This window comes from Phodopus roborovskii, unplaced genomic scaffold (assembly GCF_943737965.1).
Source record: "Phodopus roborovskii unplaced genomic scaffold, PHOROB, whole genome shotgun sequence".
NCBI classification, from domain to species: domain Eukaryota; kingdom Metazoa; phylum Chordata; class Mammalia; order Rodentia; family Cricetidae; genus Phodopus; species Phodopus roborovskii.
The window spans coordinates 1,200,418-1,226,224 of NW_026125680.1; the positions used below are offsets into that span (position 1 = coordinate 1,200,418).

Sequence of the window (25,807 nt, forward strand, 5' to 3'; positions counted from 1 at the left end):
AAGGCCATACCTTCTAAACCTTTTAAGTAATTCCACTCTTTAAGCATTTAAATATATGAACTGAAGGGGCCGTTCTTATCCAACCCACCACAGTGCTACTTGAAGTGGTTATAACATATTCTGTGGCATGTCAGCCATTTTCAGGATGTCCCCATATCCTTTGACAGACCACATTATCAAGGAAGCACACCCCCATCAAAAAGAAAGATGATGTATATGAAGATTGTTTCACTGGGATTTCTCTTTCACATTTTCTATTCTGGATTTCCCTCTGGGCAGACGGGTTGATCTTAGTTGCATATTTTTTTTTCACTCACAGTAGGAGCAATACACCACTGCCTGGCTTTAAAATGGATCTTAAAAAAAAATAAAATACTGTCCGATTATTTTCTAAAATGTTTGTAACACTTCATAGCCCTAACATGGTTTTTTGTTTGTTTGTTTGTCTTTGAAAAATGTGACAAATAGGGTCCAGTAATATGGCTCAGTGGTTAAGAGCACTGGCTGCTCTTCTAGAGGTAATAGGTTTGAATTTGCAGCACCCACATGGCAGCTCACAACTGTGTGTAACTCCATTCCAGGGAGCTGATTCCATCTTCTGGCTTCTGTGGGCACCAGGTCCACATGTGCATAGACATACATCAGGCAACACACACATGAACATAAAAAAAGAATAGCACTCGGTTGGCAGAGGCAGGCAGATCTCTGTGAGTCTGAGGCCAGCCTGGTCTACAGAGCTAGTTCCAGGACAGCTAGGGCTATGTAGAGAGATCCTGTGTCAAACACAAACAACAAAAAAGAAAACAGTTTTTGTTTGTTTGTTTTTGCCTTTTTAGAGGGAACATTCTTACAGTGAAAATTACTGAAAAATACCTAGCCTTTTGAAGCTAAGTATGATAGTTAATAAAATATGAAAATAGTTAAGAGAGACTCCACATCAATCTATATATTTGGGAACATTCATATTTATTTCAGAATATCATGTTTAGCATTGCAAATCTCTTTTCTGACTTACCACTTCTGACTCTGATGACTACCAAGTGCCGCTATAGTTGTTGACAGAGACCACTTTCTGGTCTCATCACACACACTCTCTTTGTCACCAGTTGTTTAATGGTTGCATACTGATTGCTAGAAAAACAAGGTGAGAACTTAAATTGCTTTCCCTGGCTCAAATCCTTGGGGAATAGGGGCTAATTTTAGTGCATTTTTTTTGTTGTTGTTGTTAAAAGCAGGAAGTAGTGCTTCATGGTTCCATCTGCTACAATTCGTGACACCTTCCCTTCTTGCTAACATATGCTAGAATAGTACAGTAATTAAGGTAATAATAATGATGCACACTATAGACTGGTAGCCTGTAGTCCTTCTTTGGACAGGAAGGAAACTGCCTTCTTGGTTAATTGTGTTAAAAAAAAACCTGAGAAAGAAATGTACAGGAAAGAGTTCATGTTTCCTAGCTGATATCTACACTCACCCTCAAACCAAGGCCGTATCCTATTATCAGGTGTAGCTTGGTAAACTGATGGATGTTGACTCACTGACTTCCAGGACACCAGCAATGCTTGAGAGCAGAGGCTCTGTGATGGTGTGTGTGTGTGTGTGTGTGTGTGTGTGTGTGTGTGTGTGTGTGTGTTTGGTTTTAGACAGGTATTGTGGCTCATGTCTGTACTCACAGCATTCTGGGGGGATATGAATTCTAGGCCAACCTACCTGGCCAACAGAGTTTTCAAAAAAAAAAGCAAGGAAAAAGGAGAACCATTTCATGTAAGTCTTAAAGAAGTTCTTAGTAGTTAGCTAGAGGTGAGAAACTGACTGAGCTAGGGCATACAATCTGTATGATCTGTGCAAGCTTTGTAACAGGTGGCAGAGGCAGAGCTAAATCCCAGGATTTTTTTTTAAATATATATTTTTGAGAAAGGATCTCACTATGTAGTCCAGGCTGGCCTTGAACTCCTGATCCTCCTGCTTGCACCTCTCAAATACTGGATTACAGATGTGGGCCACCATCCCTGGCTCATCCTGTTACGGTTCTAGAAGCAAAATAATTCCAAAACTCTTCCATTAATGAGTAGAGTGTGGAGTACATTGAAATTGAGGTTAGTGGAGAGAAACTGAATGGTGTCAGAACTATATTATGATTTTGGATCTTTGGATATTTTAAATTAGGTCTTTAAGATCAACACAAGCAAATACATTTGAGCTTGCATAGTTTTTTTTTTTTTTGTATTTACGATAATTCACAGAATCATAAATAGTTGATTGTGCTATGTAAAGTATACCTTGATAAAAACCATTAAAATATACACCTGGCTATCATTCTGTCTCCAAATACTCATAATTTGGCTATATAAAATTATGTGTGCTGAGAATCTGCTGATATATACTCATACATTAAGGTGAGTGAGAACAAATACACATGTTAATCATCTTGGGAGTTTTCTTGGCTCAGAGAAGCCACTGGGGAAAGTGATAGAGCTAAAATGTCATTGTCACAAGGGAGGTAACTATTGATTTCACTGACAAACCCTGTAATTATGGGAACACAATGCCTAGTTACATTAATTAGAAGGGAGTGAGAGAGTGGAGCTGGAGGCGCTGGTGCCAGGGAGAGAGAGAAAGAAGAGATTGATCTTCTGTAAGGTGTGGCAGGAGCTTGCAGGAAGTAGGGAGGCAGAAAGGAAGCTGAAAAGGAGATCGGAGGTGGGGAAGCAGTTTGGAGCTTCATGATAATTGCAGACGACATACTGCTTTGGGTTGTATGCATGTTCCATAAACTCATATGTGGTGTACATTCTCTAAAGACTGCCAAGTGCTGTACAACTAAAATATTGTAAGAGAAAATACCAGCACATTAAAATGCAAAGGGTATCAAGAAATGAAGAAAAGGGCCAGGTGGTGGAAAGTCACTCTCCTCCCCACCTTTGCTATCGATCCACTTGCTCCACAGAAGCATCTACTAGTTCAGTGTTTCATGTATCCCTCCAGAGGTAATCCACGGCCCTATGCAATACAAACATTGATGCAGTTGTGTATATATGCGTGCATTTCACAAAGGACAGGATGCTGCTCACAGTGTCCTTCAAATCCCTATTTGTATTCTTTTAATGATATGGCTTAGAAGACACTCATCAGCACATATTGACCTGCTCCATGTCTTTTAAAAATGAGCATATATTTTGCTTGCTAGTACTCCAATTTATGTAAACAATCCTCTTTGAAGCTCATTTGATTTGTTTCCATAGCATCTAGTTTATCTTTTTAGAGGTCAGTAAACAGGAAAATGATCATCAGTCAACACAGTGTCACTGTGAAGATTGCAGATACTTTCTTTTGATGAGCATGCCAGTTTATTTTCCTTTTTATTCTAGGAAGCATACTTGTCTTTGCATTCCCCCAGACATTTTTTTTAAAAGACTGTGTTCTGATGACACAATAAAGAGCTATATGGAAATCCAAGTGCCAATCACTTTTAAAGAGCTGGCTTGGCCTGAACAAAGATAGCCTGTCAGGCAGAGTGGGACAGAGGTTTCTCCGTATTCTAGGTCCACTGAAGGAGGAGAGCTAAAGCTTTTAAGGACAAGAACTCAGAAATAGTAGAAGACCGTGACAAGATTTTGTGGTCTACCGTCAGGAGACTTGTAGTCCACCCCCAGTTCTATCATTCACTCACCCTGGTGAGTCACACCTAGAGAGGTATGGGTCTTCCTTATGTATTAGATAGGGGCAAAAATAATGCACTCAGAATGCCACTATGAAGACTGTGAGTTGGGAGAGTCACACAATAGGCTTGATGAATATTAGTAGTAAGTATTTACCCTAAGAGACTGAAACAAAAGGCCAGAGTGGTGTAAAACATACTCTCAAGCAGAGATTGTAACCTGCAAACTAGATGATGGGCTGAGAAAGGAGCACCTTCTAGGTCAAGTTGTTAGTGATCCAGACTGTAACACAGGGCAAGGGAACACTTTTTGAAAAAAAAAATTCCTGTAGTTACACAATTAAAAAATGTGTAGCATGTTGGTGGTCTTTGTAAACAAATACCCCCTTTCCTTTTTTTAAAAAGTGTTTTTATTTATTTTATTTAATGTGAATTGGGGTTTTTTTGTTTTTGTTTTTGTATGTGTGTTTTGTTTTGTTTTGTCTTGTTTTTGCCTGGGTGTATGTCTGTGTGAGGGTGTTGGATCCCCCAGAACTGGACTTACAGACAGTTGTGAGCTGCCATGGAGGTACTGAGAATTGAACCTGGATCACCCGGAAAAGCAGCCAGTGCCCTTAACTACTGAGCCATCCCTCCAGGCCCACCCCTTTCCTTTTTATACTTCTGCGTTTAACAAGTTTCACACCAAAAATAAAAGCTCTATGACTATCATCGAGCATGAAAGAGATTTGCATTTTAAGGGAAGGGATGCTCCTTGTGGGTATGCCAATAAAGCTCAGGAGATATGTTTTAGAAAGTTGTGACATTTGACATTTCCTTTGGAAGAGACCTAGGAACAATAACTGCTAGAAAGAAAAATTAATAACTTCCCTAGGGACAAGACAATGAGAGAGTGAGGGTTACTAGTGTTCACAGATGTTAAGTTCCTCAGAGGGTCTTATATATCACATGTGTAGAAATTAAAAACATGCACACCCAGTCAATTCCCCATTCTGTCTTGAACAACTCAGTCCTAAAGCCAGTAGATGAGGCAGAGCAAGTAAGCTCCCTGCAGTGGACAGTGGTGGGAGCGGCAAGAGGCAGTTAGATTAGAATGTAAGAGACTAAGCAGAGAGAAGGGTGTTTTTGTTCAGGGTGCTGCTAGGAGGAGTTAGGGTCAAACTGGTTGATGAAGGCATCCTTGTTGAGGAGACTAGCAAAACAGCCGCAAGGCCTGGGTTCTCAGACCTGTGTAGGATGTGGAAGGCATCCATGTGTTAAGCCTGGGCAGACTGGAGAGGGAATCCATGTAGGGAAGCAGTTAACAGAACCAGAAGCTTCAAGTAGGATGAATTGGCAATGGAGATGGAAAATTGGGTGCCATATTAGTTACCTATATCTCAAAATTTGGCATCTTTTGAACAAGACACATTCATTATCTCGTGTGTGTGTGTGTGTGTGTGTGTGTGTGTGTGTGTGTGTGTATGTGTGTGTGTGTGTGTGTGTGTGTAATGTATGCACAGTTTGCCAAAGGTTCTCATGAAGTTATAGTCTGAAAGTTGAACTGAGGAAGACTCTTCTTCCAAGTGTGTTTCTGTAGGTGTCAGTAAGATTTACTTCCTCAAGAGCTATTTATGGAAGACCTCAGTTCCTCAATGTCTGTTGGCTAGAAACCTAATGCAGATCTTTACAGAAGAGTAGCCAAAGGAATGATGAAGGGAGGGGATGTAGAGAGGGAAGAAGAAGAGGAAGAAGGAGGAGGAAGAATAGAAGAAGGAGATTCACCAAGTAGACAAAGGTCAATTTTCTTATGACCTAATTTTGAAAGGAATGACCCACATGTTTGTACTGTATTCTATGGTTGGAAATGAGTCAGTAGATCCAGCTCACATTTAAAAGGAGGTGATTATCCAAGTGACTGAATACCAGGAAGCAGAGATCACTGGAGGCCATCTTTGTAAAATTGGTTCATTGAGAGTTTTACACAATGTATTTTGATCATATTTTTATATTTACCCCTTCCCTAACTCTTCCCACATACATCCCCTTCCCTACCTATAGAATGTTGTGTTCCTTTAAAAAAATCCTTCCAGACCAATTTTTTGGATGTATGATCTTTTACTGGAGTATTGTTGATTTACCAGGGGCTATATTCTTAGAGAAAACTCTCTCCCAGAAGTTAACAATTGTCAATAGCGCCACAGCTAAGGATAGGTTATATACTCAACTTTTCCCCCTCTCTATGCTGGAATTTGGTTTAGCTTGGGCTTGCAAAGGTTTTGTGCATGCTGCTGCAAATGCTGTAAGATCATATGTGCAACTGCTCTTGCTGTGTTCAGGAGACATTGTTTCCTTGTAGCCATCCACCACCTCTGGCTATAATACACTTTCTGCCTCTCTTCCACAATGATTCCTTAGCCTTGGTGGATATGTATGTGTGTGTGTGTGTGTGTGTGTGTGTGTGTGTGTGTGTGTGTGTGTATATATATATATATATATATATATATATATATATATATATAAACATTCTGCAGTCTCTTTTTTTATATTCTGCACCTTGGACAGTTACAGTTTCTACAAATAGAAACTTCCTTGATGAAGGTTGAGAAATGCATTAGTTTATAGATATAATGATAAGTTATTAGAAGTCAGTTTAATATTATGTCAATTTAACAGCATATTAGTAGGTTTGCTCCTAGGACCTATGACTTGCTTGTCTAGCCATAATTGCTTATCTCAATAATGGTGCCAGGCATTCTAGGCATGGATTTTATTATGTGGATTAGGACTTAAGTTAGAAATTGGATTTATAGTGGTTGGTTACTTCCATGATTCTCATGCCACTATTGCACCAGTGAGCATGTATTGCCACACTGGTCTTTAGTGTAGCTTGAAGGGCTCACAGCTGGATATAACTGATAATTACTTTTCACCTCCAGTAGCTTGCATAGCAACTCTAGCATTATAAAAGCTAAGCAGAAGAGATGAAGTTTCCAGGTCTGTATCACCTTGATTTCTCCATGTTCTGTGACTCAGGTATGTGATGTCTTTGTGTACCTAAAAGCAGTGGCAATAGTTAGTAACATTTGGTGATAACTCTACTTCCTTTTCTTAAAGGCAGATATACACTTACATAATATTTAAAATAATATAAAATATATCAATATAAACAGTGTGTGTGTTATTAAACAGATACATGTCCATTGCTCTTTTGTTTATTTATTAGTGACAGAATCTTGCAGTGTTACTCAGGCTGGCCTCAAATTTCTTTCCTCACTTGATTCTCCCATCTCAACTTCTTGGATAATGGAACCCACAGGTACCTACCATTAGTTAAAGTATATATTTAAAATGCTAAAGTGAAAGGGAAAGTCTACCATGTGGACATCAGTACTGTTAACATTTTGGTGTATAGCCACCCCATTTTTTAGTATATTGTATTTTTAGCCTTCTTTAAATTACATATTTCTTTTTACCCAATATAATGCAATTTTCTTTAAAAAAATGTCTTTTCCAGTCCTCTTATGAATAGTCATAGTGTTTCTGGAGCTGGTAGTGAGGATCTCTGATCTATTTGAGAGAAGAGACATTTAATGGGATCCCTGGCAGATAAAAGCACAGAGGAGGGAATGTGGGCCTGTAATAATAAACAGTGCCTTCTGTTTACTAGAGCCCATGCTTTCCCTTCTTTTGCCATCTCCATGGCACTGTGTTCTGTTCTCTGAAAATTTTTTGAGGATGGGGATGAGAGTAGTGTTAGTATCTTTCTGAGATTCATTTTTGCTATGTAGCTCAAACTCGGCTCAAACACTTGATCCTCTTTTCTCAGCCTCCTAAGTTTTACCACCACATCTGACTTCTCATGGTACTCTGCTCTTAATTTGACAGTTTTGCTGGGGTCAATATGTTCAACTGACTGTATCTAGGGGATGAAAAGACATTCTGGACAAACATCCAGGAATCCCAGTTTGGGGTACTAGAAAATATCATAGCTATTCTCAGTTACTGAATGATGGTGAATTCTAGAGTATTAAAATGCTAGACTCGAAAGTAGCCCCAAATCTCCCTTGTTTTACAATTGGAGAAACTGATCCCAGAGAAGTTAGATAAATCACTGTAGGTCACACAGCCTTTGCAGGCAGAACCTGTTTAAAACTTGAGTCTCTAGAGTTCTAAGGCCATTGTTATAGAAGACATGAGACTCTTAATGTTAACTAATTCTTGTAAAAAGAAAAAACTCAGTGAAATAGGTTAGCGTTATTTGTTCTGACTTTAGAGCCATTTACTGCAAAGTGATTAAATGTGTGTAAGCCAGAACTGATTCTACTATAATTAAACATGTTTTTAATCACTTCTCAAAAGAACAGACTATTAAGTAGATTTATTATTTTAGGAATTAGCTTTCAGTTTCTGGTCCAACCTGTTTGAAAAGCACTTCTCACCTGGTAATCATGGATTCTTTTTATATTCGGCATAAAGCCTATATTTTCTTAGTCAGATTAAGCAAATACATTGTGTTTGATTAGCTCCATCTTAAGGCTCTTCTAACCTCTCAGTAAATGGATGGATTTGGAGGAGGAAGTGTCTATTACCCGGAGATTTATATATAGTAACATTGACCTACTGATATTCCTTCCAATGAAGACTTTGGGCTAGCGTCTCTTGTTTTTTTCTATTGAACTCTTCGTGTGTGTGTGTGTGTGTGTGTGTGTGTGAGAGAGAGAGAGAGAGAGAGAGAGAGAGAGAGAGAGAGAGAGAGAGAGTGAGAGAGAGAGAGAGAGAAGGAGAGGGAGAGGGAGAGCGAGAGGGAGAGGGAGAGGGAGAGGGAGAGGGAGAGGGAGAGGGAGAGAGAGAGAGAGAGAGAGAGAGAGAGAGAGAGAGAGAGAGAGAGAGAGAGAGAGAGGACTCGTGAAAGTCTGTTCTGCCCTCCTACCATGTGAGGCCTGTGATGGAACTTCAGTCTCGAGGCAGCATGCATCTTTACCCACTGAGCCATCTCACCAGCTGCTTAGGCTTTGATTTTTTTTTATATTTTATTTTTTATTCATTCATGGTTCCCCTTCTTCCCCTGTCTTCCCTACCTTCCCAGAGCCTACCCCCATCTGCTTCTCGGAGAGGTTAAGTCCTCCCATGGGGAGTCAGCCAATCCTGGCACATTCAGTTGAGGCAGAACCAATTCCCCCCACCCTACCCCACATCAAGGCTGAGCAAGGCTGTCGGAAGCTGTTTCTGCGGGTTTCCAATCGGAACCAGCTGAGCGGCCCCGGGTCGGTACTTCAGTCAGGGAGTGTGGATGAAGGAAAGGCTACCTAATAGAATTAAGAGATCAAAACACAGGGTAGTTGCCAGGAGGTGATTCAGTCCATACTGAACGCCCCGTTTATTTTATACCTCCAAACTTAAGTAATCAACCAAAGGAGGGGTCAATCGCAGAGGACTCCTATTATTATGTTTAAAGGGCAAAAAGCAATTACTTCCCCTACTCCTGAAGGCAACCCATAACTGCACGTACTTTCTGCCTTCAGGACAAGGTGTGAAGCTATCAGGGCCCAAGCCTATTGTTATTTAGATAAGAGCCATTCACCACTGAGGCCCAGGCATCCTGTAGCCAGTAAACTGAAAAGTCTTTAGGATAATAGAAATGCTCTGAGCTCTCTGAACACGTGGCAAGATGGAATGGACTCCATCTATGGTCCCAACACAAGGCATTCCTCCATATAGAATGGGCCTCAAAAAGCCAGCTCATCAGTGACTCACAGTAACATGGAAAGCCTTTAAATCATCATGCTACATAAAGGAAATCAGACACAGAAGGCCACTGAGTACGTTATCCAGTTTAGATTAATGTTTATCTTAGGGAAATGCAGAGATGCAGAGTAGACTGGAGGTTGCCAGGACAGAGAAACAGGTGAAATGGGATAGTAAATAGCCAGAAAAATCCTGAAACATTTCTGAAAAACTTTAAACTGTCAAATTCCAAAGTCAAACTAACAAAGGGCTACAAACTTGTTATTTGTTCAAGTATCAGTGGATTATCTACTTTAATTGAGCCATAAATCATAACCCTAATTTTTTTCTTGCTTTGAAAATCATTTTTACAATGCTTACTTTGGAAATTGTTGAACTAGTAAGCTGTATATTCTCGTTTTATGTGCTGGAGGCTGCTGAATAAACCTGTCTTTTCTTTGAAGGTGTGGAAAAAAAAAGCCAGCTCGGGCACTAGGGATAGATCCTGGTCCCACTGCCAGAGTTCCCACAAGCAGACCAGGCTACAAAGCTGTCACTCACATGCTGAGCACCTGGTTCAGTCTCATGCAGGCCCCCCAACTGTCAGAGTCCAGGAACTCCCACACTGGGTCAACTGTTTCCCCATCATGATCTTGACCCCCCATTGCTCACATAATCCCTCTTCCCTCTCTTCAGATGAACTCCAGGAGCTTGGCCCAGTGCTTAGCTGTGGATCTCTGCCTCTGCTTCAGTTATTGGATGAAGATTCTATGATGACAGGGTAGTCACCAATCTGATTACAGGGAAGGCCAGTTTAAGGCCTTGATTTCTTCTCTTTCCTCATTACTACACAAAATAAGCAGAGGATGCTCAATAGATAGCTAAGTATAATTTATTTTGATTACTATTGTCTGAAGATGATCAAATAGTTTGCCAAAGTACTCTTAAATCAAAGTTTGCTTAGAAGACTCTTAGGTCAGTAAGTCAAAATTTGCTTAGAAGACTCATAGGTCAGTAAAGCCAACAAGTTCTAGTTTGGGGATCAGATTTGAAGTGGGACAGCTGAATTTTGAGTTCAGAGCTTCTTGTCTGAGATTCCCATGTTCTTTCCTGCTTCTCACTGCTCCTGTGATGTCTGTATTCGAATTCTACCAGTACCTGCCCTGGCTAGAAGTACTGCTGATACCAGAATGACTTCCTATCCCCATTAAAATGTCTACTCACCCCCATGTCCCAGTGTCTCAAGCTCAGGAGGCAGGAGGGAACAGAATATAGACAACCCAAAAAGATCCTTGGAGAGACACTGAGTCCCAGAATGACATGGGCACACTTCCCAAGGTTAATGACAGAACAATAGTTCCAATACCCTAAATAATGGTAGCTTTCCCCCCTGTAAAATGAAAAGCAAGGTATTTATTTACCTAGGTTATTGTGTAGATAAAATATGCTAAAAGAAAAGAAAAAACTTTGAAAACATCGATTCAATACAAGTACCTTTAAATTTTTCCCATCAATCCATGTTCCTTTCCTTATCCAAATGTTTATAATTAGCTAGTGTTACAATGTGATTCTTTGAAGTGGGATTAAAATTTGGAAAAGGGATATTTCAAAGTATGGAGAAGAAAAGAATGGACAGAGGAACATCTGTGGCAGCCCACAAATTATTCCAGATGTGTAGACTCCATTTGTTTTAACAGTAAAAATAAAGTATGCTTTTAGAGGCCAAAGAACATGAAAATCTATTATACAGTGATAGTTTAAGCATCTGAGTTTTGATAAAATTAATTTTAAAATCCTATTTAATACCAAAGCTCTGTAATTTCAAGGTTGTAATTGGTTCATTTTGACAACATACATTCCTGTTCATGTGCTTGCTACAGCATGTTATCAGTTTCTTATTTTGATATGATACACACAAAGAGATAAAAAGCAACACGCAACATTTTAATAGGTTGTGTTTTAAAGTTTGAAGTGCATATAAAAAAGGCTATAATCTCTTGCCTTCAAAGGGCCAAACTTAGTGAAATGATTTAAAATATCATTCAGTGGTACTCAACAAAGGAGAAAGAAAAGCCACTTCATTTTCCCCAACCTTTCATTCATTTGATCATATCTGAAGTCCAAAGGTACTGAGCTGTGTGTGTGTGTGTGTGTGTGTGTGTGTGTGTGTGTGCTTGTATAGTTGGGTGGTTGGATGGCATGTGTGAAGTCTCCAGTTGAATTTCCAGCCCTCAGCAACCAAAACCAATTAGCAGCCTTGATTGTCTGTTTGCCAATGCTAAGAAAGCAGGATTTTTGTTTTCTTACGCAGTACTCAGGGGCTTCTAGTAGAGACATCTACTCTTTTTAATTAATTAATTTTTCTTATTTTACGTATTGATCCCAGTTCCCTCTCCGTCCTTCCCTCCCTCCCTCCCTCTCTTCCACCCTCCCAGGCCCCCCTGACCACCCTCCCATCCCATTCCCCCCCCCACTCCACTGTAGGGTGAGGCCTTCCTGGAGGGGTCATCAAAATCTGTCAAGTAGTTTGGAGTAGGGACTAGGCCCTCCCTCCTGGGAGGCATCTACTCTTACACATCTGTATTTGTTTGTATCTTACAAGAAAAGCAATGCACAAAATGTACTTCATACCTAAGACATGGGGATATTCAACTCTAAATCCTATATGCTAATTTAATCTTACATATTTTATATTTGAATATTTGACACATGGTCAGTGTGCATGACATGTTTGCACAGTGAATGAAAAGATTCATGCGTGAGTTGTAGGTCAGGCAGAGGAGGATAGGGATCAAGTTAGACTAGTCTAGACTTTGTATAAAAGGCATGATAGAGACTATAGCTCACTGGAGAAACAACAGGAATTTCAGTTTAGTTAAGTATAGAGTGCTCTGAGATGGCAGTGGAATGAATAGGTAGGAATGAGGTTGGTCATGTGAAGCCAGATGACCAGGTTTTTACATGCTGTGCAGTGGGTTGCGACCTTATTCTGAGAGCAGTGGGGGCAAGAGGGGAGTGGAAAAACTTTAGCATCTGTGGTGGATCTTTAAGTTTCGATGCAGTGGTAATTTAGAGCAAGAGGTTTGGCTTCTGCTGTGAAATGGACAAGGAAAGGAGTGTTGGCAGCCTTCCTAGCCAGGAGCATACAAGTTTAGAGGCAAGTTGGCCAGTTCAGGGGTGCTGTGGTAATTGTGTAAAGAGGATGGAACTGAACATCAAACAGAGGTGAAGATTTATTTAGGACAGAATGAACAGCAGGGGTCTTGACAGATTAGAGTGAAATTAACATTACCCCCCACACACACACCACACAAACACACTAGGCAATCAGGCAGAAAACAGCCCCATGACAGCTCCTACTGTGAGAACCTCCCCCAAGGAGGTTCACAGTAAATCTAATAAATGTCAGCTTTGCGACTTGTCTTTCAAGAAAGTGAATGCTAATTTGAAGAACTTAAAGAAAGGTCCTCTAGGCAAGGGTTGTGACCACTTTGGCCTTCTCCGTGCCTGGAGCAAACAAGGGAGGGCAAATCAGTTCTTGGTGTCTACTTTCCAAAGATTTACAGCAATTAGCTTGCACTCAGAGAAGAACCTTAATTTGTGTCTTTGAACAGCAGAGCCTGAAACAGTAGGCCAGGAGAATAGTCTTCGAATTCTTAGATCACCATAGAGAGAGGACAGGCAAGGCTGGCATTGCTTATCCTCAAGCCAGACTGCCAGAGGCCCAAGTGGCCATCATAGGGCCACAGAATCTTAGTGACTGGTCCCTGGAAGTTTCCCAGCTTATAAAGGCTGGGTTCCTGTACTGGAACAATGGACAGCAAGAAGAAAATAAACATACAACCAGTGCAAGTTCTTTCACTGACTTTTTGATGGGTCAAATGAGTGGCTGGTTCTCAGATATAATGGTGGGTAACACTCTACCCAGGCTTCCAGGCTGCTTTTTCTCTCTTTAAAAAATGTGTGCATGTGTGCAAGTGTGTGCAGATCAGAGGCCAGTGTCGGGTGTCTTCTTTGTTGTCTACCGTATTTTGTGAGACAGAGTGTTGTTGATTTTTTTTTTAACTTTTTGACTCTTTATGCTTCTGGGGGGGCACCCTCCAGCTCCAACATAATCACACATGGAGGATTATCATTATTTAATGACTGTCTAGCCATACCTTGGCTTGTTTCTTGCAGCTTTTCTTAAATTAACCCGTCTATCTTTTGCCTCTGGGCTTTTACCTTTCTCAATTTCTGTATACTTTTCTTTACTTCTTACTCTGTGACTTGTGTGTAGCTGGGTGGCTGGCTCCTCCTGGATTCCTTCTTTCCTTCTCTCTGGCGCCTCCATATTCTTCACATTTCTCCTATTTATTCTCCCTGCCTGCCAGTCCCACCCATCCTTGCTCCTGCCTTTACTATTGGCCCTGCAGCTCTTTACTAGACCATCAGGTGTTTTAGACAGGCACAGTAACACAGCTTCATAGAGTTAAACAAATGCAGCATAAAAGAATGCAACACATCCTTGCATCATTAAACAAATGTCTCACAGCATAAACAAATGTATCTTAAAATTATATTCAACAACTGGCCTTCTCACTGAACCTGAAACTCACAAATTGGCTACACTGGCTGGCCAGCAAAGTCCAGGAAGTCACCTATCTCTACCTCCTATCCTATCTATATTCCTCCAGCAATGGTATTATAGATCCACTTTGTCACATTCCAGCTTTTATATCTGTGCCAGGAACCTATCTGGGTCTTCATTCTTGCATCTCCTCAGTCTTGGCTAGCTTTCTTATACTAATTTCTTTGAAAGAAATAGCATGGTGGTGGTGGTGCTGGTGCTGCTGGTGGTGGTCGTGGTTGTACTGTTTACAGTGTCTAATTTCCATAATTGGGGGGATAAGTAACCCGGGCAAAATCTTGAGCTGGTCTGGACCTTCCTATGGTATTAACTTTGGCCCTAGCTTTGCTGCACGGGAGGGGCGGGGTGGTGGTGGTGGTGGTGGTTACTTGAATGTTTGCTCAGGAGAAGGCGATTGGCCCTGGGGAAATCCAAGGGGCGGGTCTAGTCGGTGGTTGCCATTGGTTCTGCCGGCAAGTTGAGGGATGAAAGCGAAGGGGGTGGAGCTCACGAGGGGCAGCAATTGGTTCCGCGCAGGAACCCACCTAGGGGAGCGAGCTGTAGCGCGTGAGCTCGCACCGCTCAGCCCCCAGCCAGAATCCAGGAAGCATCCACCAGGAAGCTCACAGGGCGAGGCGCCCACCGGGCGTTGGCACGAGCACGCGCGCCTGCCTTGCTTTCTCGCCGGAGCCATTCAACAGCTGGCCTCACCCGCAGCAGTCACAGAGAGCGACCAGGAGCATTGATGGTTGACACTGCGGCGCCTGGAGGGAGGTGGCTGCAGGAGCAGTGGCGGTTCCGCTATCCCAGAGGAGCCAAGCGTGGAGGTACAGCTGCTGCCGAGGCGCCGGTAAAAGCACCTAGCTCTGCTAATCGACCAGGCGGTCGCGTCCTTCTGTGTCCCTGTTGGCCGGCCGCCCTGGCCTACCAGAGTACCTGGCAGGCAGGGCCGCGTGGGACCCTGAATGAGCACTGGGGAGGGGCTTTCTAGAGGACTCGGGTAGCCAGGCCTGCTCTAGCTGGAGTCAGGTTTTCTAGTGATGTCCCTAGGTTTTCCTCTTGGATCCCCCAGGCTGCTCACTCGGGTCTTGGTGCCGCACTAGGGGGCGCTGTGGCCGATGCTGCAGCCGAGGTCATTGGAAGCTTTCCCTTAGGGTGCACTAGATTGTTTAGGAAAGCTGAAGGATGTCCCCCCTGCTGGATGCATAAGCCAAGGGCTCAGGTTCTCAACCTGTTCCCATAACATTCATCCGCTTAACCATCACCTCTGCCCTCTGATGACCACCAGGGCTTTGGCTTTGGGGGCTTGAATCTAAGCCTGACGTCCCTAGGGTGGGTAGAATTAAACTGCTTCTAATTTGACCAAGAAAGCAGGTTCACCCTCCAAGCCTTTGGAGTGCAGAGTCTGGAGCTTGGGTAGATGGGCAGAAGGCTCAGGGAGACTCATGCTGTGGTTACTGCTATCCCTGAGCGTGTTGTTCACTGGGACTGGTACCTTCTTTACATTTATCACCTGCTTATTGTGATTTTACTTGAAGCAAATTACTACTAGAGCACTTTTGAATGCCACTAACTCTAAGGGGTGAGTTATGTTATTTAGAAACCTGGAATCCAGCATGGTGACAAACCCAGGCCCTATTATTTGCTACAGGGTCTCAAAGATGGTGCCCATTTTGCCTGGTGTTCTTCCTGCCTCAGATCTGACTTTGAAATCTCATATTGCTGAAAGAATGTAAGGTTGTGCAATATAATTGTGAGGAATGACTTTACATTTGTAAAAAGGTAGTTGGGATCTCTCAAATTCTGTTTCTTTTAAAAATTGTAAACATTTTTCTTAAATCAGAGTAGCCACATTTTGTGTGTGTGTGTGTTCCTGTTATTTATTAATTTTTTTATTCCTGTGTGTGGAGTGTGTCTTCTCAAAAGGCTGGAGTAACTAGAAGGATGGGGTAACTTACATGAAAGTAATTTTACTTCAGTTGTCCTGAGGCACACAGAACAGTGGAATAACCCTCCAGGCACCAGTGCCCAGGGAATGCCAGCTGCTGCACACATGTGAACATGAATGGGGCTGACTTAAGAGGAATCATAAGGCAGTGGGTAGGGCATGCAGAGACCATCTTCTGCAATAGCCAAACCCAAGCTTGTCAATGGATTCTTAACCGAACATCACACCTGACGTGTTGCCCATTTGTCTATTTTTGCTCTCATACATTCAGGTTAGGTATAGCCTTTTGCTGGCTTCATGTGTCATCTTCAGCATCAGAAAAATGGTGAGGCCCGGGGCTTAGGGAATGTGGATTTGAAGATCAGGCAATACAAAATGGTGGTGATGGTGTGTGTGTTTGTCTGTCTGTCTGTGTGTGTGTGTGTGTGTGTGTGAGAGAGAGAGAGAGAGAGAGAGAGAGAGATATTGAAGTAGCATTCTGCTGAGACTAGCTGTGCATTTGTTTTCCCAGTATGCACCCCTGCTTTTACCAGAGACAGGAAATTTATTTTTCAGGATGGAAAAAAAATCTTACCATAATTATAGAATCCTTTAAATAATATTTTTATTAATCATTTGAGGAGTTCATACATGCATACAAAATATTTTAATTATATTTACCCCCATTCCTTCCCCAAATTCTTCTTGGGTTACCCCCAACATCATGTCCTCTCTTAAAAAATAACTCATGTAGTGTAGTTTGTGCTATCTATATATTTATGGGTATGGAACTATTCACTGGAGCATGGTAGACCCTTAAAGAAAACTGATTCTTCCTCCCTCCTAGGCCATTACCTCTGAGAAAAGAGTTTTTCTTGACTTCTTTTAGAGGTGGTAGGAGTTGAAGAATTCTGGTTCAATGTCCATTCAGGTCTAGAGAGCTGTGTTGTTGTTGCTTCCAACATAACTCATGGCCTTTAAAGGAGCTTTTAAGCTCAGTTGCAGATGGAGACAGGCTAACACCTGGGCCACAGCTGTCAAAAACATGACTGCATGGAATCCAGTGGGTATTTGTCAGATCAGGCAGTGTAAGGACTGCAGCACATAGAGAAGGAAGGCTAGTAAAAATTGAGTAGCAATAATAATAATAATAATAATAATAATAATAATAATAATAATAATGGCTCATTAATTGAGTGCTTACTTGGGGTTAAGTACTTGATTTGCATCATTTCATATGATTTCCATATATATATATGAGAAAAGAGTGGGCATGGTGGTTCACGCTTATTATTTCAGCACTCAGTATGTAGAAACAGAAGAATTAAGGCCATTCTTAATTAAGAACTAAGGCTGGATAGAGAGTTGGAAGCTACCCTAAGCTACATGAGACCTTGCCTTATGCACACAAAAGATAAAAAGAAGGAAAAATCCCTGTAAGATAGGCACTATTCACTATAAGGTGTTGAGTATCTTGAATCCAAAAATCTGAAATCTAAAACACTCCAAAATCTGTAACCTTTTGAATACTATCATGATGCCATAAGTGGAAAAGTCCGCATATGCACTCATGTGATAAGCTGCTGTAAAATGAAGCTGCTTTAAGAATATTGTATAAAACTACCTTGAGGCTCACATAAAACATGCATGTGATGCATGAACGAGCTGTGTTTCTACTTGGGTCTCACCTTCAAGGCATCTCCTTTATATATAGACACTCAATTTGGATAAGGGATACGCCACATAGGTAACAAACCCAAGAAAATCCCCTAGCTGCCCGTTGGCAGAGGTGGGATTGAAACCCAGAGCTGCTTGTGCTTGAAGAGAGTTATAGCTGCTGTTATTTTTTTTTTTCTGTCACGGTAAAGGTTTCATGAAGAAGGTGATCTCAAGGAAGACTGGTTCAACTAGAGCAGGGAAGTGAGCATCAGGTTATGATGCAGATTAGGGCTGCGGAGGTGGGGAGGGTATTGTTTTTAGTGCCTTGAGGGGAATTTATGATTTGATAAAGTAATTGAGGATGCTGAGAAATTATTTATCTCATGTGTGAATACATGTGCATATCACAGCAAATGTATGGAGGCCAGGAGACAGCCTCAGTTGTCTGTCCACACCTCCACCTTGTATGAGATAGTCTTTTGTTGTTCAACCCTGGACTAGCTAACCCGGAACTGACATGTGGTACCATGCCTGGCTTTATGTGGGTTCCGGAGATCTAACCTCAGGTCCTCCCTCTTGCATGGAAATGCTTTACCCACTCAGTGTTTGATCTCAGCCTGGCATTTGAGACTCTGTGAGCAAGGAAGAATATTATAAAAGTAAAGCCAGTTATCTGGTGGGACCTCCCTGGATCTTTGAGCCTCTCTCTCTCTCCCCTTTTTTTGAGGGTCTTCTTCAGATGTGAGTATACTTAATTATTGTTTTTGATATTCCAAAACCCTTAGGGAATACCAAATATATACAATTGAGCAGATTCTTGGGTCTAGTGTACAGGAAGAGGAAGCTAGGAGCCTTGAATTAAATCCAGGCCTTAATAAGTAGGCTTTAGCCCATACTACTTGGTTTTAATTTTTGATACAGGGCATTAACATGTAGACCATGCTGGGCTTGAACTCACAGAGATCCATCTGCCTCTGCTTTCTAAGTGTTGGGGTTAAAGATGTGAGCCTTTACTACTTGAAAAAGCAATTGAATTGGGGGAAAGTCACCATTGAAAAGCTGAACATCTTGGTAAAAGCCAAGATTTTTAGCTTATCTTGAAATTCTAGAAGGTCTGGGTTTCACTCACTAAAGACTGAGTTTTCCAGAATGGACTCATGTAGCTGGGGGGGGAGCTGAGTGCTGTTTCTCCTGTCCAGTCTCTGTACCTCATTCCTGGTAGCTTTGCAGTCCCTGGACTCTTGCCCAAGGGAAACAAACCCCACCTGGGAAGATTCCAATTCAATATTATCTTCTTGCCTTACCATGTAATCAGGAAATTGTCAACCAGCCTCCCACAGCACCGGCTATATTAAATGAATATAATCGTAGCATGTAGGGATGCTGCAGATATCATTGTGGAAGAGTAGCCTGTCAGGAACTGAGCATCAACCACAGGCAGCTTCTTTCCACAGGCCTTGTTATATTATGACACATTCTGTTGAATATTTATTGTCTATTATTTTCTTAGGCTCCCATTTTCTTTCTGTTACATACTGAATGAATATAGGATCTGGTTCAGAATGTTAAAAAAAACAAACAAACAAAAACAAAAAACAGTTCAAGGTAAAAACAGAAGAAAAACAATTAAAAATAGCATGCTTAGTTTGGTGGGAGCAAAGGGAAGAGGGGATGATGTAATTATATTGTAACCTCAAAAAAATAAAAAAAAAATATTTTAAAAAATAGCATGCTAAAATTATCAATCTAGAAATCTCTGAAAGATTTAAATCTTTTGCGTGTATATGATGTACATGTTTGTTCATGTGTGTGAGAGAATACAAGCATGCTGCGGCACATGTGTGACAGTCAGAAGACAACCTTAGGCATCTGGCCTTAGCTTGTGAGCAGTCTCTTGTCTCTGTCTCTCATCTCACCATAGAAACATTGGGGTTATAGACACATAGTACTTGTCCAGGCATACATGGCTTATGGGGATCTGAACTCATATCCTCACCACTTGTGTGCTTTTCTCACAGAATCATCTTCCTAGCCCTGTAAACATTCTATGTTCTCGATAGGTTTATGCCACGTCTGTCTTGGCATTGGACAGTATTTTGCAAGTCTGTCCAGGAACTGCAGGCTGTTTAGCTTACCAAATAGTGATGATGCTCTTCCCTAGGGCAGTTTTTATGACAACTAAACTGTTCTTATTGTTCTTGAAGGGAGCAATAGTAGCACATTTAAAACCTACAAAGCATAGTCTCAAGTCTAACATTCATCATATGAACAAATGATAATAATTTCATTGCTAATCTGTGGCACAAAGTGTTCTGGTTCTCTTATGGCATTTTCTGCCATCAGAGTCCAGTCATTTGTCCTAATTTCTGTTTCTTTTTAGACTCAGTTCTTTGAGGGTGAACTCATTAGCGCTCCTCACTCCAGCCCCCAGTGTGTCTAACTGAGTAGGTGATTGGTAGGTATACCTGAATTACCCTCAGTGTTAATTAGTGTTACTAACTGTAGAACATGCTAACCGGCATTACCATCACACTGTTGGCCTTGAGATGCTGCTGTCAGCATGCTAAATACAGAAGTAATACCTACAGGTATTACTTAGCTCTAGCCTTATTTTCTCCTGTCTTCCAGCAGTTCTAGGCCCTTGAGGCAGTACTGGTAAAGCAGACATGACATTCTTGCTCTTATGAAACTTATAGTTGAGGGAAGGAAGGAAAGGAGATATAAAGTCAAGTTGATGAATACACATTATGATTGGGTAGCATTGATGTTATGAGAGCAGTGCTCTTTTGACTGTTCAGGGATAGCATCTCTGAGGAAGAGACTAGACATTTGTGTCAAATCCAAAAGGCAAAGGAGCCAGGCATGAAGACATCTTTGTTGGGGGAAACATACTCTAAAGGAGAGACAAGGTGGAAAAGCCCTAAGCGGCATACATAATGCACTTGTTTCCAGTAAAGAGGCCAGTGGAACTGAGATGGAGGGGAAATTTAGGAGGGGACAAGGCAGTGACATTAATTGAAGGAAGCAGGCTGAGACCATATTTCAAAGGTAAGAAGTTTAGATTTCCTTTAAAACCACTGAAGGATTTTGAGCAGATATCTGACATGATTTGGCTTAGGGTATTTTAAGTCAGGCATGGTGGCATATAGGAAATCCCAGCACTCAAGGGGCTTTACTGAGAGTAGGAGGATTGCTGTGAGTTTGAGGCCAGCCTGGGTTAAACTTTGAATTTTAGGCCCAGTCTGGGCTATAGTGTGCATGCCTGTCTAAAAAAAAAAAAAAAATGTTATTTTAAATCACACTGGCATGTATCTAGGGTAAAGATGGAAGATGAAAGGCTAGTTAGAAAGCTTCCAAAATGATTGAAGCTAGGGTGATGAGGGATTAGACCTAGAAGGTAGCAGCAATGGGGAATTAGGATTGGAATATGTATTTGAAGTGAAGGGGTTGAATGGAGAGGAAGGGAGGGTAACTCTAGATTTTCAGCCAGATCCCCTGGGTGGAGGTGCCTATACTCAGAGAAGTGATAATTACTGGGTGGGAAGGAGCTAGTGTGAAGTGGAGGGCAGGTTTGGGGATGGGAACTAGGAATTCTCCTGCACTTGTTTGGCTGAGATGCCAAGGAAAAATTCCACTGGAGACAATGAATCGGCAGTTGAATATGAATCTCATGTTGGCAGAGCTTCAGCCCACATAAAATTAAATGCAAATTAAAGGTTCTTCGGGGTGCCAAAATATACTAGCAAGGGCTTCATACCTAAAATGATAATGTTCTAGTGTGAGCGGGACTGGAACGGAATCAGGCATGGCAATGCTGATGGCCTGATCCTTTGGCTTGGTGTTTCAGGGGACCAATTTGACAATAGGTAATGTAGCTGTATACCATTATCCCTGACCTTTGACATAGTATATTTTGAAGAAACAATTTTAAAAAGCTTTGTGCAGAGCTTTTCATGCTAAGTGTTCATTCTTATAATAGTCTAGAGTAATACTCTTTTTTAAAAGGGTAATGTTCTTTGAGGAAAAAGAAAAGTGCTAGGCATGATGTCTCTGGCCTGTAATTCCAATAATTAAGAGGGTGAGGAAAGATGATGGTGAGCTCAAAGCCAGCCTGGGCTGCATAGTGAATCCAGGATAGCCTGGGCTGCATAGTGAATTCAGGCTAACCAGGGCTACACAGGAGATTCAACCAAGGGAAAAGAAAACCAGAAATCCCTAAAGAGATGGGATAGCTAACCACTCTGCTTTCATTCTGTTGCTGAGATAAAACATTGTGACAGAAAGCAACTTAGGGGAGGAGAGGGTTTATTTGGCATACTGCCAGGTCCCAATCTATTATTGACAGAAGTTAAGGCAGGATCCCACGGCAGAAGTCTGAAGCAGAAACCATAAAAGAATGTCACTTGCTTGCTAGCTCATTCACAAGCTTATGTTCACCTAGCTTTCTTACATAACCCAAGACCTATTGCCTAGGGATGCTGCTGCCAGCAGTGGGCTGGGCCCTCCTACATTAATTACTAATCAAGACAAATCCCCACAGACATACCCATAGGTCAGTATGACCTAGTCAACTCCTCAATTGATGCTTTCCCTTCAGATGACCGTAGGCTATAACAAGTTGACAGTCAAAACTAATTTATGTATGTGATTTTTACATAACAATATCTGGAATCGTTAGTTGAGCAGGCACAAAGCTGGGAGAGTGGCAATGTGTGGGTACAACTGTGTAAACCTCGTAAGCTGACCATGGGGAACATGATAAACAGTTGAATTACTTATTTGTAAATTACTTCATTCTCTTTTGACTTTGTACCTGTTTCTCTCTGACAGTGTCCCCACCTTAGGATGCCACAGCACAGTGCTCATCATGAAGACTTCCCATGAATCGTGGCCTTTGTGATAGTTCCTTCTTTGACACATTTCCCACATAAGGTATTGGGTAATATATCCTATTTCATGGGACTTGGATTCAAATAATTTCACTTTGGGGTTTTAGAAAGGTTGGGAGATACATTCTCAGAAACCCTGAGTACACTCTGGAGTAAAGGTTGGCTTTCCCCTCTAGGTGGCGACTGGTAGGCAGGAATTTGACTGGTAATTTTCAGCCTGAAGCTAGAAGCTGCAAAACACTGTCAATGTACTGATAAGCATTTTCCACGAATAACACTCAGATAATTCAAGAAGTGAAGCAAGAGCCTAGCAGATACTCAGCCACATCCCTTCCAGTTCTCCATGACCTTTTTCCCCATGGGAATAAGAGAAAGCAGTAAGTTTGCAGCATCGTGGTAAATTAATCCAAGGTAGAAAGCAGCATTCTTGGCTGGAGCCGTGTTGGGAAAAGGTGTTTCCCAATAAAGTGCTAAAGAAGGGGAAAATGACTAAAGGACTTGACAGGCCTGCCAGATGCTTTGTGCATATATATATATATATATATATATATATATATATATATATATATATATATATATATTTAACTAGCTTCCTTCCCTGCTCTCATGGGTTCCCTCTTATAACACAGTAGCAGAATCCTGTAAACACAGTATTTTTGTTTGGTTGCATATTTACCTACTTATTTATTGGTTGGTTTATGAGACATGGTGTCATGTATCCCAGGCTGGCCTCAATGGCCTCAGATTCTCTATGTATTCAAGGATGGCCTTGAGCTTCTGACCCTATGGTCTCCCATCTCTATATCCTGAGTGCTGGGATTATAGGTTTATGTCCACCATCCCTGGTATATGTGATATTGGGGATGGTGCTCAGGGATTTGTCCATAAGGAAAACAGGAAATTAATTTGCACTGAAACACATTAATGAGCCTGATTTTCTCCTTTTCTGGGTTCCTTCCCTTCTCCTTCCTATCCCCTCCTATTCCCTTTGTTTGGGTTTTGGTTTTGAGACAGGCTCTTGTTATAAATCTTATGCTGGCTTTGAACTAGAAATCCTTCTGTGTCTACCTCCAGATCACAGAGCAAAGATTATAATTCCCCACACTGAACTCTGCCTTGCCTGAGTCTGAGTAGTGGCAGAAGAGAAGAGATTCTCTCTTCGAATTTCATTGTTGCAATCCTGTCATTCTTGAATGGCTACATGACTCTAAAAGTCTCCTTCTTTTCTGCCCAGAAAGCCCCAGTGTCTTACATGAATTCTTTCAAATCACCAGAATCTGGGAATTCCACAGAAGCTCATACACTGGCTACTATTGCAAAACTGAGTGCCGTTCAGTTTAATGATGTGATTTTGACATTATTCAAGGGTCAGAGCACATGGTTAGTCTCAGGTTTTGAAATAATGTTTAGGTTAATGATGTGTCTGGATATGTGAGCATCTTGACTGAAGAGTTGTGGAATATTTGTATTTGATCGAGGTTTACTGGGGATTCTGTATTTGCCAGAAGATTAGAGATGGGGCTAGGTTGGCTTGACCCAAATGAATGTTGGCTGTCCTGCTGACTTCTATAATGTGTTGGTAGAATTTTATATGTCTTAGACACTTTCAAAATGACTACATTAAGGTTCAAAAGCCTGGAGAAGAAAGGCAACAAAGAAGTACTTTCAGAGAGGATTTAGTTGTGTAGATTGTCCTATTTTATTTCAGCTGCTACTCTTTGCACATCCTTCATTTAAAGGGTCTTACCCATATTCTGACAGTAAATGACATGACTGAGAGTGAGAAAAAACAAGGAATAGCTGGTGATGTCTATTTTTCCTATGACACAAGTGCTTTTAATCTTTCAAAGCCAAGTTCACTAAAATTTGTTTATATTGCATGAAGTACCAGATGAATTTCTCCAGTTTGTTCTGAAATGAGAAAACGGACTGGAGTGACTTCGGATGTTGACTCCAGAACTTGTTGAGTTGGCCTTGGGCTGTGAACATCACCAGTCTGTTTCCTCATCCCTAAGCTCTTATTCTGTTGTTATTTAGCCGGCTTTGCTACTAGGTAGAGAAGCAGGAAAGAGTAGATGGTGGAAGAGCAGATGGCTCAATGAGTAGATAAAGCAGCCAGCTGCGTTTTCTGGGACTCACCCAGACATGTTCTGATGTTGGAAGCATGTGTGTAAAGTATTCTAATACAACTCTGGACACAAGACATTGGTAAAATGGGGCTATGGTCATGCTTGCTTTTATTCCCAACACTTGGGAGGCAGAGGCAGGAGAATCTCTGTGACTTCAAGGCCAGTCTGGCCTACAGAGTGATTTCTAGGACAGCCAAGACTACATAGAGAAACCCTGTCTCAAAAAACAAAACAAACAGCAACATCAACAGCAACAAAAAGATACTGGTAGAATACATGCTGTGTAAGCATTGTTGAACAATCATACGTTTCTTATTTTAACAAATAAAATAATTTTATTTTAATTAGCCCACAAATGAAAACATCACACAGCTGGTTTAAGTCCCTGCCCTGACTTTACGCAATGGCGGTTTGTGACCTGGAAGTATAAGCTGAATACATCCTTTCTTCCACAAGATGTTTTTGGTCAGTGTTTTATTACAGCAACAGAAAAGCAAACTAGAACATATATTGGCACTGGGAGTGATATTGTAGCCATTATAAATCTGACCATATGGCCTTTTTTGCCTTTGGACGATTTTTTTTTTTTTTGGAGGAGTGGAGGATTTGGACACTTTAAACTTAAAAAAAAAAATGAGTACTCAGAGCTTAATGGGCTGTTCTAGGAGGAGGTGAAAGGTAAGAATATTGAGAGGCATACAGACAATGGAGGCTTGGAGTGTGAGATTTCAGAAAGAAGCAAACTATTGAGGTCATTTGTGTGGTATTTTAGATTAAAAAACTGTGATTGCTGGTCAGATGGGGGCAGAAGAATCAGCTGTGATTAACAAGAGACCAGTCTCACTAAGGTGAAACCTGTTCCACTGAGACAATGGGCATGAGACAGCTGGGGCTGAAGAAGCAGCTGTGATTAACAAGAGATCAGTATAATTGAAGTGAAATCTTCTGACAAGTATTTTCTCACAATCAGAACACAAAAGCTGTGATTCAGGGGAGCCAAGTTGGCATCTCAAGCTGACAGCTGAACTTGTCAGGATGTAAGAGTATCTTTATGGTACTGCTTTGAAGGCATGAATGGGCTATGGAGAGCAGCTAACACATGGTGCCTTCTGGCAGTTTTGGAGTTACTCCAGAAAAACTCTGAGAGGCTACTGGTAAGGGTTAAGCCTCAGATGCAGGGGAGACCCCAGAATATTAGAGCTTCCAGGGTTCTGGGATGTCCACCAAGGG

At 41.4% G+C, this 25,807-nt stretch overlaps 1 protein-coding gene across 2 annotated transcripts in view; it reads left to right on the forward strand.

The window, feature by feature from the left end:
• The window catches only part of LOC127217411 (A-kinase anchor protein 17B), a 109,030-nt gene that overhangs the window by 62,563 nt on the left and 20,660 nt on the right, over window positions 1-25,807 (forward strand). The window contains exons 1-2 of one of the 2 annotated variants that reach the window (XM_051178394.1): window positions 14,640-14,800; window positions 22,390-22,491. The gene's annotated coding sequence lies outside the window, so the exon portion shown is untranslated. Of the gene's footprint in view, window positions 1-14,639; window positions 14,801-22,389; window positions 22,492-25,807 lie in introns of those variants that run through there. The other variant, XM_051178395.1, reaches the window with a different exon arrangement.